This window comes from Poromitra crassiceps (assembly GCF_964638095.1).
Source record: "Poromitra crassiceps genome assembly, chromosome: 2".
NCBI classification, from domain to species: domain Eukaryota; kingdom Metazoa; phylum Chordata; class Actinopteri; order Beryciformes; family Melamphaidae; genus Poromitra; species Poromitra crassiceps.
This window is the reverse complement of record NC_139624.1, coordinates 47,151,805-47,165,801: the sequence shown is the minus strand read 5'-3', so window position 1 is coordinate 47,165,801 and position 13,997 is coordinate 47,151,805. Positions and strand designations below refer to the sequence as shown.

The following is a 13,997-nucleotide window of genomic DNA, read 5'->3' as shown; positions in this document are numbered from 1 at the left end:
TGTAAAATTCTGACACACTGGAATAGTGAATTACAAGTGAAATAATAGACTGTAAACTCTCAATTTCATGGACCCTCTCTTAATGCAAGTGTGTGTGTAGAGAGAGCTATCTCACTCTCTTTCTCCCTGCAGAATCATATTAGCTTCCCCGCGGCGTGGCAGCAAATGCTTTATGGACCGGGGCCCGGTGGGTGGGAACCACTGGTGTAGAGGTAAAAGCACTTGCCTACCACCGCGGAGTCCCAGGTTCAACTCCTGCCAGACTCCTCTGGCTTGGTCAGACATTCCTAAAGATTGGCCGTGTCTGCGGGTGGGAAGCCGGTAGGGTATGAGTCCTGGTCGCTGCACTAGCGCCTCATCTGGTTGGCCGGGCCACCTGTTTCGGGGAATGGGCACTGGGGGGAATGGCATGATCCTCCCATGCGCTACGTCCTGCTGGTGAAACCCCTCTGACCCGCGCAACGACCGTTATAACGGGGAATTGGCCAAGTACATTTGGGGAGAAAATGTGAGAAAAATCCACAAAAAGAGATTCTCCAGAAGATGCTGAAAAAAAATTACACTCATGAGTACTACAGATAGAAAATGAAGTTTTCTCACTGCAATCTTATCTGACTTTGTTGTCCAGCTTAAGGCAGTGTGTCCAGAGGCTGCTCTGTGTGCGCTGCATCTTCACTACCCATCTACTCCTCGTAGAAACTCGACATCACTCCATCGACAACAGATACAGCTGCCCAGATGTATGACAGTCCAACTGTATTTTATTTAAAAAAAAAGCTGAGGGACCTGGTGCTTGCATGTGGTTGGAATACAGTATATATAATATGATCCTGTTTGTGATTCCCAGAGCGGTCGTGTCACCTGTCAAGGGCCTGTACCAGCCACCCACCCTCTGCTGGGATACCAGCCATCCAGCCGCTGCTCAGCGCTGCCCTGTGTAGAGCATCCTGCCCACTCTCAGCAGACTTTCCCCAAGTAGGGCTGAAATAGGAAGAGACTAAGGTAGAGTCCTGCTCTGGATGTCTGTTTTTATTTGCACAGCTCCCCATGTCTTATCTTAATCATGGAATATTTCAAATGTGATACAGTTGCCATACTCTTCAGGTGCTTCTAAAAGCTGTTGGGAGTAATTGTTGGTGTGGGTGTGTGTTTCTAGATGTGCCCTCTGGTGTGTTTGCTCCAACCTCATCTTCACTGAACATCAGATCATTCTCAGTCTGACTGACCTCACTCAGCCTCAACGGAAAGCACACGCCACTAACGGACTCGTCAACATCAGTAGGTGGGTTATCCCTTTTTATATTATTATTTTTTCTCATTTCCCCCAATTGTACTTGGCCAATTTCCCTCTGCTGCCCCGCTCGCTGCTCCACCCCCTCTGTCGATCACATTTGCCAGCTGCTTTTCACCTGATAGCGGGGAGCTTCAGTGGCTGGACGTAGCATGTGGGAGGATCACGCTATTCCCACAGTCCCCTTCCGCCCCGAACAGGCGCCCTGACTGACCAGAGGAGGCGGTCGTACAGCGACCAGGACTCATGCCCTTAATCTGGCTTCCCGCCCGCAAACACAGCCAATCGTGTCTGTATAGACCCCCGACCAAGCCGGTGGTAACACGGGGGCACGGACCTGCGACCCTCATCTTGGTAGGCAGGGAATCTACCGCTACACTACCCGGACGCCCAGTAGGAGGAAATATTAAGCAGGAAGTACAGTATATGCTCATTTATTTGTCTGCTCATAGTCATCTAATTCCAGGGCTGGCCCGAAAAAAAACATTTGGGCTCCGGATATTCGGTGGTAGGTCAACAGTGAATATTTGGATATTTGAGATGCAACACGCATCTTGGTCTACTTTCGGTTTCGCGTTTCTCCCCCAGACCATGCTGCCGCTGGGGAAGAAACGCGCACACACAGTGGTTATCCTATAGAAAATGACTGAACGATTATGTAAATATATTAGGCTATACGCTGTGTTGTGTTCTGTGTGCTGTGAACATGACTCTGGAAGGAATTAACTGCAGCCACACCGATCCATCAGAAAGGATAGATTTCTGTTGTTTTGGAATGTCAACGCCATTTAAAAATAAAATAGAAAATGCCTCTAATTTGCGGTGACAAATCTGTCCGTCCAGAAAGAAGATGTGGCCTGTGTGTTTCAGTAGCAAGCAGACTACTGTCTCTTCACACCCAGCACGTTCTCATTCTCATCGCATCCTAGTTTGACGTATAGTCAGGATCCCATGGCCCACTACCGATGTTAACAGTTCCATTCCTCCACCGTTAAGAACTAAAGTAAACACGTGGGCCTCTATCTTCCGACAGGCGCTATCCCTAAATAGCGCTTTGCGCACTGTTTGCGCGTGCATTAAGGCACGGACGATAGCGTTCCGCCTTGCCTCCCCCACCGAGCAGCAAAAAAAAAACATCCCCACCTCACGGGAGCTACTGGTAATGATTTATACAGAAATTTTACTGTTTCAAAGTGATATAATTGTCTGGTAGACGTGACCTCCCTGATTTCTAAGTTAAAACAGCCCCGAAATATGTTGGGGATGCAATTCTCGGCGGGCATGCGGAAACAATTCTGCCAAAAATCATCTGCGCCCCAAAATGGTAACTGTCTGCCTTTCCGAAGCTCTGCCACTCCGAATGTTAACTTCCAGTATTCGGACTGGCGGTCGTTCACCTTAGAAGCCGCAATGCCGACCTTAGGTTTAGGCGTGGGGGTGGGAGAGGTTAGGTTTTGGGTTAGGGTCTGGGGGAGGTTAGGTTTAGGCATGGGGGGAGGTTAGGTTTGGCGTGGGGGCTGGGAGAGGTTAGTGAAAAACGGGGAATATAGAACCCTTTCTGAGTGCCGATATTTCGGAGTGGCAGAACGTCAGAGTGGCAGCATGTAACCCCCCAAAATGCCCGCGCAAATGGGATTTGGGCGGTCTTAACTACCAGAATTATTCACAGGCGTGACCGGGCAAGGCTGGCATACGTCAATCAAAACCAATCAGATTCCCGTCTCGCAATGGTTGTTTGCGTGAGGTTGCCTCACCGAGGCATGCAATATGCTGTAATTATCTCCATGCGTAATAGAGTGTACTCCTGCGAGGACAGAGAGAGCTCATTGACAGATCGTCTGTGGTGCCGACCCTTCGGGTTATGAAGGTAAATAGCCTATGTCCATTGTCCCACAAGTGTTCTCAATTTATTTCCCTCTTTGCGATGTGATAAAAGTTTCTCAGTGAGTTATAGTTGATTGCCTCACTGAATTATCTGCTGCTAATACCCAAATATATATAAATATATATAAATATCCAAAAGTAATTCCACTTTCCACTCCGCAAATACCTCTCTGCGCTCGGAGCGCAGCCGTAATCTCTGTGCAGAGCGCCCAGCGCAGAGAGGTATTTGCGCGTAAGAGGTCCTTTTCATAGCTCTTAGCGCAAAGTAATGGGGACTGCCCCCTAGTCCGATACCTCACGAGTCTGATACCTCACGAGTCCGACACCTCATGGTTTTGGGTTAGAGTCTGGGGGAGGTTAGGTTTAGGCGTGGGGGTGGGAGAGGTTAGGTTTTGGGTTAGGGTCTGGGGGAGGTTAGGTTTAGGCGTGGGGGTGGGAGAGGTTAGGTTTTGGGTTAGGGTCTGGGGGAAGTTAGCCTCTTTTTTCGGACTCGTGAGGTGTCGGACTCGTGAGGTATCGGACTCGTGCCATGGCACCAAAGTAATTGCGTGCTGCTGACGATAGGATAACGCCATCTATCCCACATTTTAGCGCTGAAACGCCTGCTTTGGCTTGTGGCAGCCAATGCCCAGTACACTTATCTCACAGTCATGCGGTTGTGTCCGCCCCCAATTTGCATTGCGCATGGCGTTAAACGAGCGGAAAATTAGCGCTTTTGGGAAGATAGAGGCTAGGGCTGCACGATATGAGGAAAAGCTGCGATGTGCGATAACTGTTCAATATTGTGATGACGATATGACCTGCGATAAATAGAAAAATGCTATAAAAAAAATATTAATGGGTAGGGGTGCTCCGATCCGGCTAAGCCACGATCCGATCCGATTCCTATTCCTGGGGTCACGATCCGATTCCAGAATCGATTCTCGATTCCAACGATTCTCGATTCCAGAATCTAGAATCGATTCTCAATTATGTACCGTAGTTTGATATTGCAATAACACACAAAGGTAAATCTAAGACAAAAAATGACAAATGTATTAATGCTGAACTTCAAATTCAACTTCTGAAGTATTACAGTGAGGGCCTAAATTCATTTTGCAATACGAGTGTGTTAATTTAAGCATATGTATCAGTAAGTGGCACGGGATTCTCAAAGCCTGTGTTGAGGGTCATACGAACAAAAATGCACTCTTGAAGCTAAAAAAAATCCAAAACCAACAAGTTAATTATTTACATTTTTACTTCAATGTAGAACAGTCATTTCTTACACATGAGATTACTTTTAGTCATAACGATTATTGAAAGATATTCCATATTCCAGACTGAAATGTTATAACAGAAGTGGAGTATTGGCCAGAATGACATGAACATTTGGACACTTATTCAGCCGGTATCTTGCATGTTGCGTTCATGTGCACTGTAATTTTTTTTTTTTTTGCGATAACACGTGACTTTTGCGATGTGTTCATCGCGCATTTTCATATCGCGATGGCGATGAAAATACGATAAATCGCGCAGCCCTAATAGAGGCCGTGTAGTGCCGTTGGTTAGGTTTAGGCAACAAAGCCACATTGTTAAATTTCTACCTCTTCTCTTACAGTTCCTTGACCTCTGCGTTCACTATAAAAGCTTGTCTTGCATTAATTTGTCTTTTTCTTTCCCCATCCCCTCAGCCTTGTCGGCGGACAGGTCTTCCACTCCGGTGCAGAAGGACAGCAGCCTATGGGAGCAGATCACAGCCTGCGTTGTCAGCCAGCCTGCGTTGTCAACCAGCCTGCCTTCAGGACTGTGGCTTCATGGTTTAACATTTTGGTTATTTGGCTCATCGGACTTACTTATGTCTACTACCCCTCCTGGGGTATAGGCCACCAACAAGGGCTTTCCAGCCATCGGCTCATCGGACTGATACTGATATATTCAAGATCAAACATCAGCTGATAGCCATATGATTGCTGATATATTGTGCATCGCTACTGGTAACTGTTTTAATTTCTTACATACATTTGTATTACCATAATATTTTAATGTAAATAAAATGTGTTTTTCTCATAATTGAAGTGCAATTGGTCATTGAACAAAACGGCACATTTGGAGTGTACTAAAATGGCACCATGTGAAGTGTAATAGTGATGTATTGTGAGTATACTTCAGGAACATTTAATACAGTACTTAAAGTATAACAATGTTCTATTTAAAATACACTTTTATCCTGACGCATAAGCAATGATGGAATACACTTCAGATACACTTTTAGTCAATTATAGTACACTTTAAGTACATGTCTTTATTATGCTTAAATTGTGATAGAACTTCACTATAAATACATTTCTTATTAACAATAGCACACTTTAAATGTACTAATTAAAATCAAAAAGTGCATTTGAAGTTTATTTGAAATATTACTGAGGCATGCTAGAAGAATATTAATAGTATGATAACTGTATTTAAAGTATACTTGTAGACTACATCAATTGATCTATAATGCCTTTTTAAGTATACTTTCAACACACTGGTGATATAATACAATTGTACTGAAAGTGTGTTTTGAATGCTCACGAATCATGCTTTTCACTGGTGTACTTCAGTACACTTAAAGTTTATAAAAAGTTGTTCCAAAAAAGCATACAAATTACACTTAAAAGGTGCTCAAGGAGTCCATAAGTACTACTAAATGACTACTTAAGTACACTTAAGTATAACTTAAGGGTACCAAATTAACATATGCTAACTGAAAGTGTACTTAGTACATACTGTGAAAAGTATAATTTAAGTATAATACTTTTTCACCTGGGTTATCTAGTCCTCCGGACAGTAGAGGGCAGCAGAGGGCAGCAGGAGTGCCGTAAATGGACTGTCTTTGCAACGGCGGGGTCGTAAACTCTCTATTCTGGGGTTACACGCCGACCAGATGAATGGCAGCTAGACTCTTCTGCTCTTCATTTAAACTATTTTCACCTATTTACAGGTTAGTAATGTGTACAAAGGTACAGACGGTAGAAATAATCATTAGAGAAGCATTATCTCTTGATGTTATGTTTACAGATGCACTGTTTAATTTCGTGACGTTGACGTGAATTATTCCAGCTTCTTGATAGTGGTAAACGGCGCGTGTAATGGCGGCCACGGCTATTGTTTAGACTCCCGCTTCTGACTAATATATCCTACATGTTTACAGCTCTGATGCACTTTATATTTTGTTTTACTAACGTTACTGTTTGAAGATATTTGTTTATAAGATTGCCATGTTGTCTGAGATAATTAATCAATGCCATTGTTGTCAAAATGCTATATGTTAACCTGTATAGGAATATACATAGTACACAGTAGTGTGTAAAAGCTTGAATACAGTTAGACTGACTGATAGTATATGAAAGGTCCTTTATTCCTGTATATGTCATTCTAGCAATGCTATAGATTTATTTGTTTATTTATGGGCAAATGTGTCATATTATATAGTATTTTGGATCTGTTAATTTCTGTTGAACTTGAACCAAAGATGATTGAAAGTTTATTGAATGGACATGAAAAAAAAAAGAGAACAATGCATTTGAACATGTTTAATTGAATAGATTCTGGGGTTACACGCCGACCAGATGAATGGCAGCTAGACTCTTCTGCTCTTCATTTAAACTATTTTCACCTATTTACAGGACACTGTAATCTGTACACACGCCAGGCCACGCCAGGTCTGTTACATATGCGAGAGGGAGAAATGGTTTTCCCAGACGCAGAGATGTTATGCCCTAGAAACTGGATGCTCTCCTGACAAAACTGCATCTTGGACTTGCTGACCCGGTGACCATTGGCTGCTAAATGTTGTAGCAGTTTGATAGTGTCACGTTTACAGATTTCCTCTGTGCTGGCACATATCAAAAGGTCATCAACATACTGCAGGAGCGCGCTTCCTTTCGTCAATGTGAGCGTCTCTAGGTTGTCATGCAGAGCGCTGTTGTATATTGTGGGGGAATTGCAAAAACCTTGACAGAGCCTGGTGAACGTGTAAGGTTTGCCATCGAAATGAAAAGCAAACCAGAACTGACTGTCTTTGTCTACCGGGACGCTGAAAAAAGCGTTAGAGAGATCCACCACTGAGAACCACTTAGCTTCAGCCGGAACTTGCGTCATGATGGTGTAAGGATTCGGGACCAGAGGAGCGCGCGCGTGTACAGCAGCGTTGACGGCCTTCAAGTCCTGCACGAACCTCCACTCAGTAGGTTGACCCGGGGGTCGGATTTTCTTGACCGGAAAAATGGGAGTACAGACAGCAGAGTCAGGACATGGAACAATAATGCCCGCTTCCAGGAGCGCCAGAAACACTGGTCTAATGCCCTCTAATGCTTCAGGCCTAAGAGGGTATTGAGCTTTCCTAGGGCGGAAATCAACGTGGTGTGATCACAACTGGGGGGCAGCCTCTTATTAGTCCAACGTCATATTTGTGTTTTGCCCATAGACTATCGGGCACCTGTTTAAACACGTCATGGTCGTCAGGTAATGTCATCATCATCATCGTGGGGCAGATGTCATCGTCGTTTGGGTCGAGCAAATACACAGAACGCCATGCTTTTAGCCTACACTGGAACACCATTTTGGTAATTCCACTAGAGGGAGAGTACATACTCCCCTCGGGGTCCGTGCATGACTCATAGTCATTACATGAGTTGGCTTCTGCCACAAATGTGCCTATCTGTTTCCACTGTCGCTCAGGGTGTCTTGAAATAGAGATGTGAGGGGCGGAGCCATACACCTGATACATCAGTCGCTGCTGTCTGTCAAGGGAGACGGCAAAGGCGGATGTTTCGCCACGAAAATAGAAATTCGTAGTGATGAGTGTATCTTCACTCTTGCGATAGAATGCCTTTTCAAAATCTCTATCGATGCCTCTGGAAACATGAGCAGTGCAATGGAGGTGCTCAGCTTCCATAAAATCAGCTGTTAAGGAGACTTTTGACAGCGCAAAATTGAGCATCCTCTCTGCGTCATCAATCCCCACCATCCATTGATAAACATATAGAGGTGTGGTGGGATTGAACATAACCATTTCTGGCACAAGAGAAGAGTTTGCGCATATCATTAGCCCCTCAGGAGTTGATTCAAGGCTAAGTCCCAGCGCACAGATCAAATCTCTGCCGCATAGGTTAACAGGACACCATGGCGAGAGGAGGAACGAGTGTACAAGTGGGGTAGACGTAATAGCACAGGTACATGACAAAGGAATCGTAAACGTTTCCTTGGTGATGGCACCTGATGCTCCCTGGGAATTGACCGTACGTCCACTCATCTTGACACCTGGTAGCCAATGCTCCTGAATAACAGAGTATGTGGCATCAGTATCCACCAAAAACGAAAGCGTTTTACCATTGACACTCAAATCAAGCATAGGCATATTTCTAAAAGCCTCGCTACTGTATCTAGCATATGTTCCTGTGACATTGTATTTTTCTTCTAGATAAGCAACAATTCTTTCAATTTGTGCTTTCTGTGTTTTTGTCTCATCAGTGTTAGCTGTAAGCTGGTCTTCTTTGCATTGGAGCGGTGTAGAGTGTGTGTTACCTATCTCTGACCCCGTGCTCAGTCCCCTCCGGCCCCCTGCACATGCCGTTGGCGGGAAAAGGGCTGTCTCCTCCCGTCATTGTTCACCCGCATCCTGCCATTGGTCTTGGGTGTGAGAAGGCCGTGCTGGGCCTCCCCTTCCTCTCTGTCCTCCGCGCCCACGTTTTGGTCGTGGAGCCTCTGGACACTTGTTGCGCCAATGTCCTGCTTTCTTGCAATTAAAACAGATATCCTCACCTTCCTCCTGGCCTCCGTTGTTTGTCCAAGCATCCTCCGCTCCCTGGGGACGAGATAGTCCCCATCCTCTCTGTCCTCTGTTGCCCCTGCCCTTGCCGCGCCCTCTGCCTCTGTATCCATCTGTAAAGAGAGTCATTGCCTGTACCATTGCCAAGTGTGCGTCCTGCATGTCTTTACCTTTCTTTTTATCCGTTTTGCTGCCCTCCTCCCTCTCTAGCTTCTGGGCGTGTTTGGCATGAGTGAGCACCTTCTCCAGACGGGCGTTCTCCAGCCCGATCAGCCTGGCGGTGATGCGTCTTCTGAGGGAGGGGTAGATACCTTCAAGGAAAGCATTTTTCAGAATAGCCTCGTAAGGCGTTAACACTCCACCTGCAGCGTAGCCGCCCGCGGGGGTGTCCATACCACAGTGTTCGTTGTGGACCTTGATCAGGCGGAGGAGATAATTACCAACGTCTTCCTCTGGTGCCTGAGTGCAGGTGGTGATTTTGCCGAAGTCGATCCGAGCTGGGAACGCTGCTTTGATGGCTGCGCAGATCGCCTTTATCCACAGGTCCCAGTCCTTGTTCACGGCGTCGGTCATATCTAGACGAGGGACACCACCATCCCCAGCTGGAGTGTGAAACTGACAAGAGTGCTCACCTACCAGGTGTTCGGCGGGGATGCGATTGTAATTAATGGGGCCCAAGTGCCCCATTAAAAGGTGTCGGCACTCCGCGGTGGTTGGCAGGAACTCCCTACAGAAGGCTTCAAATTGTGTGGCGAATACTGACCCTGACTTAGTCACGTCCGGCAGATGCTTCACATTCTCTTTTGCCTCCGCCTCGCTCCAGGGACGATGCACCAGGACGGGGCCGAGGGGGCCCGCAGCTTGAATCATCGGCAGTTGGTGGGAGTAGGAGATCTCCGAGGCGCCATGAGACCGGGTGTTGGGATGGCCTGCCACAGGAGGACTGGACCGGGTGCGGTTTGCTGCTGGAGAGAACATTTTGGAGAGGTTAGAGACAGCCTCATCTAGGCGATGCATCACGGAGCCAGAGCCGGCCTCAAGAGATGGGGCGGCGGCCTCTTCCTGCTTGCGTCCGGACGAGCACTCCGGGGTGTAGAAGGGGTTAGATGCAGACAGGACAGATTGTGATACTTGCGCGTATGGTGGCGGGTTGAGCGACAGGGGCGGGTACAGTGCAGTACCCGGGGTAGACAGCAGTTGAGGTGGAGCTTGTAGATTTAGGCTGGTTCGGAAGGTGCGGATCAGTTCTTGGACAGCGGCGCACTGTTGCTGTTCAGCGAGCTGCTGAGGATCAACCTGGAAACGTGGTTCTTGAGATGCTGGTGAAACCGCTGCCACCGGGAGTGGTGGTGGAGCGTTTTGGGGTAGCGGCGCAGAAGGGCACGTCGCCAGGCATGTGTCGAGGGTCGGGTCAACGAACTGGCGTTTTAGGGAACATGGAGCAGAGACAGGTTCATCTGGCATGTGTTTAAATTCAGCATCAGTCAATAAATCGCCCTTGCCCATAGCAGGCAAAGTGGTCAGCGCTTTCGCTGCGCTGCGCCTACTTTTTCTTTCAAACTCTGATTCCATTTCCCACATCAACAAACATTCCTTGTGTTTTTGAAATTCAAGCAACTTCTTCACAGAAACTCTCTTTCCACTCTTCAATTCTTTTTCTTTGTTTACCAACCATCCCCTCAACCTTCTAAGATCACTCCATCCTAATGAACCTCCCTTAGGAAATCCACCAATCGCACACCAAATATCCACGCATTCCGTCGAACCCGGATGCTTTTCCCTCATTACAGAAATAATGGGGCCCGTTTGGACTTCCACTATTCCCGGTTTGTTACCCATGACGAGCACAATTAAAGTTTTTAATTATCAACTGAATAAATTAAATTCAGCAAATTGTTCACTTGTTGTTGTTCTTATTTCTGGTCTTTTACATAGAATACCTTCTATATATCACAGCAAATAGCTTGTACAAAATTATGTATTGGTCTTTACAGAGTTTTAACTTCTGGAAAAAATAAATAATGGATTGGATTTCTACAAACGCAGCGGGTTTGTCCTCACCAGTTATTTTCTTTTCCTTAGGTTTTATCAGGGGCGGTTTTAGCATCATAGCTTTGGGTGGGCTCAGCCCACCCAAAGGTCATGGACCACTGAACCCCTAGGGGGGTCCGGGGGCATGCCCCCCCGGAAGAAAATGTTGTACAGTTTCAAGTAAAAATGGATCAAACTGGCGCACTTTGAGATCAAAATGAAGAGACTAGATCTATGAAGAACTACACACATCAATATCTTCTTTACCGTTCTGTGGTTTTACAGCGATGAAAAAATAATTGTTTCCCTATACAGTATATACTATATATATTCTGCATACAGGTTACTATATGGTAGAATTATGTTTGCATAAATAATACCAAAATCACTTCAGGGGAGTTTCAAGTAAAGTAACATTTTGCTTTGTAGGCAAAACAAAAGTAGAATTAAATCAAAAGGGAACTTCCTAACTTATTGGCTGGAATAATATTCCGACAAGATAATAATATACTGTAAGCACTAAAGCAGGAGTTTGCAGTCAACTAGTTGAAATTAATATGTGGCAGTATTTGTGGGGGTCAAAATATATGTAGGGTGTACCACCACAAATAGATCAGTGTATGGGAAACACTGACTATTAAATTGTGTGACTAGAAAGACACCAATAAATCTGAGAAAATGTACTTTAATTTTGAACAACAGCACTACAACGGTGGCATTACAAATGGTATTATGAAATTATTGTGGGAAAAAACAAGAATGCCACTTTTTTTCATGAACTTTATGCAGAAAATTAAAAAATAGTTTTAAAGCAAAAAAAAAAAAAAAGATAATTTTAACACGTTCACTGCCAACGGCGTATTACTCCGTCAAAAAAAATCCAACGGTTCACTGCCAATGACGTATTACTCCGTCAAAAAAATGATTTTTTTTTTTTTGACCGTGGGATGTGCATCTAACCCTTTTACATCTCTTATATAATTATTGGAACCACCGAACGTTTACAACCCATTCCACCGACCCACTAAGTGGCGACAGTGCTCTCCTGACTAGAGGAAGGCAAGCATTTTCATGAGAATGGCTTCCTCGAAGCCATTCTCATGAAAATGGATTGGCGAAAACGCTTTCGTTTTCGCGCTGATTGCTGGCGGTTCGGGATTGCAAATTTGCATAATAGATTACGGGTGGAACACACTTTGAAACACGCAGCATAAATATGACCAGAATCGCAAAAGCTTCATCAAAGCTCTCAACCAAAACTCCAAGAAGCGAGCGAGTCCATCCAGACTTCCTCAAAGAGCGGCCGCGCAGACAGGCACAGCAGCAGCAGCAGCAGCAGCAGCAGCAGCAACGAGCTTGTGACATGGCCGCTGCAGCCAAGAAGAACGCCCACGGAGGGAGGAGTTGGAAGCAGAGGGGGGTTTCCTGCTGTTATGGAGGAAATTACTGTTCAAAACTATTGTTTAGATGTCTGACGTCTTACTGATGCCAAAAATGAATGGTTAAAGTGACTGTTCTATCGAATTTCACAAAAAGCCGTTTATCTCTGAATAATTTTTCTGACGCTGAAACCATGCTGTATTCAACTGCTAATGCTTACATAACTACTAACTCTACAAACTAACTCTTTTAGACAGAGAAAGCACTCATTCTATTAGTTCTTTTGAGATATTGTGTGTTCACAAAATCTTAGCAGAAAAGAATCCTCGGGTCTTGAAAGATGAGCCAGAATCCTCAAAAAAAACCTCTGGCAGAACCTACCTACAGTAAAAAAAAAAAAATGGCTGGCAGTGAATGTGTTAACAGAAACTGCTACTAATGACCACATGGATTTGGAGAGGGGAAAGGATTTTTTTTTTTTTTTTTTTTTTTTTTTTTGGTGGGCTGAGACTATTTTTGGGTGGGCTAAAGCCCACCCAAAAAAGCCCTAGAACCGCCCCTGGGTTTTATCTGTCTCACAACTACATTTATCCTATTTTGAAAACAAGACCGTCACCCTAGAGTTTAACACGAGCAAAACTCTCAGACAAAGCTCATACACAGAGATTCCTTTTGGGCTGAATCTTTGTCTAAAACCCCTGAACAGTGCTTAGTTCAGCAGAATCGAACGTATTTAGTGCTTAAAATAGTTATTTTGATTCTTTCAGACAGCGCTATAACCTGTTACCCACTTTCAAATTTCAATGAAAATACGCTTACCCAAGAAGTCTGACGAGGATTTATTTCTCGGCAAGATCGCAGTGGAGCCGTCTGTGGTCCCCTTTGGAGCACGGTCCTCCTCTCGGGATGTTCGAGGTAAAAGGCAGGGCCTCGGCCCTGGGTGATCAGCCCCCGTGTCCTCCAGGTCCCCCAGACGAGTCCATGCGATCCCGCTTCTGACACCAAGTATGTAGTGGAAAAACCCTGTTGAATGTGCCAGACAAGATGGAAGCGTAGAAACACGTCAATGTCTTTTGAAAGTGAGCTTTTAATAAATCAGCTGATTGAGTAATTCACAAAGAACTAACAGTGTGCTCTCAATGAAGTACTGACACAATGTGCGTTCAACATCTGCTTATATCAATCAAAGACTTCCTGCTTCAGGGTATTTTCCCATTGGTTCAACATCTCATGCGTCACAGGCGTCAACTCTCAAAATGCATATCATGCGTCACAGGCGTATAACTAAAGTACCTTTGTGGTTAAACCATGCATCGCTTCTTGTAAAGGCCCCCCGTCTATCGACTCCACCTTCCCTGAAGAGGAGCGAGGACAGGAAGTCTCACAGGAAGCCTGTGCCTCTCTCTGCAGTTCTGCACCTGCACAGGATGTCTTATGCATCTCTGTGTAGCTCTGCACGCTTGCAAAACTCTGTCTCCACTGAGACAAGACGACGCAACACCTTTAACCACACCAGGCCTAAAATGAACGTCCATCTCACTTCAGATAAATGGTATTGCGACATCAGCAAAGAACAGCGAGGTCAAATGGGGACAGGTTATGTGTTAGCAAAACAAT

The 13,997-nt window shown here is 45.3% G+C and overlaps 1 long non-coding RNA gene across 1 annotated transcript; it reads left to right on the top strand.

Annotated features, from left to right (window-relative positions):
- Positions 1-886: 886 nt before the first annotated feature.
- LOC310794397 lies at positions 887-5,290 on the top strand. The gene is made up of 3 exons (XR_014553565.1): positions 887-1,002; positions 1,157-1,282; positions 4,849-5,290. It is a non-coding gene; the product is annotated as an uncharacterized lncRNA (long non-coding RNA).
- The last annotated feature ends 8,707 nt before the right edge of the window (positions 5,291-13,997 follow it).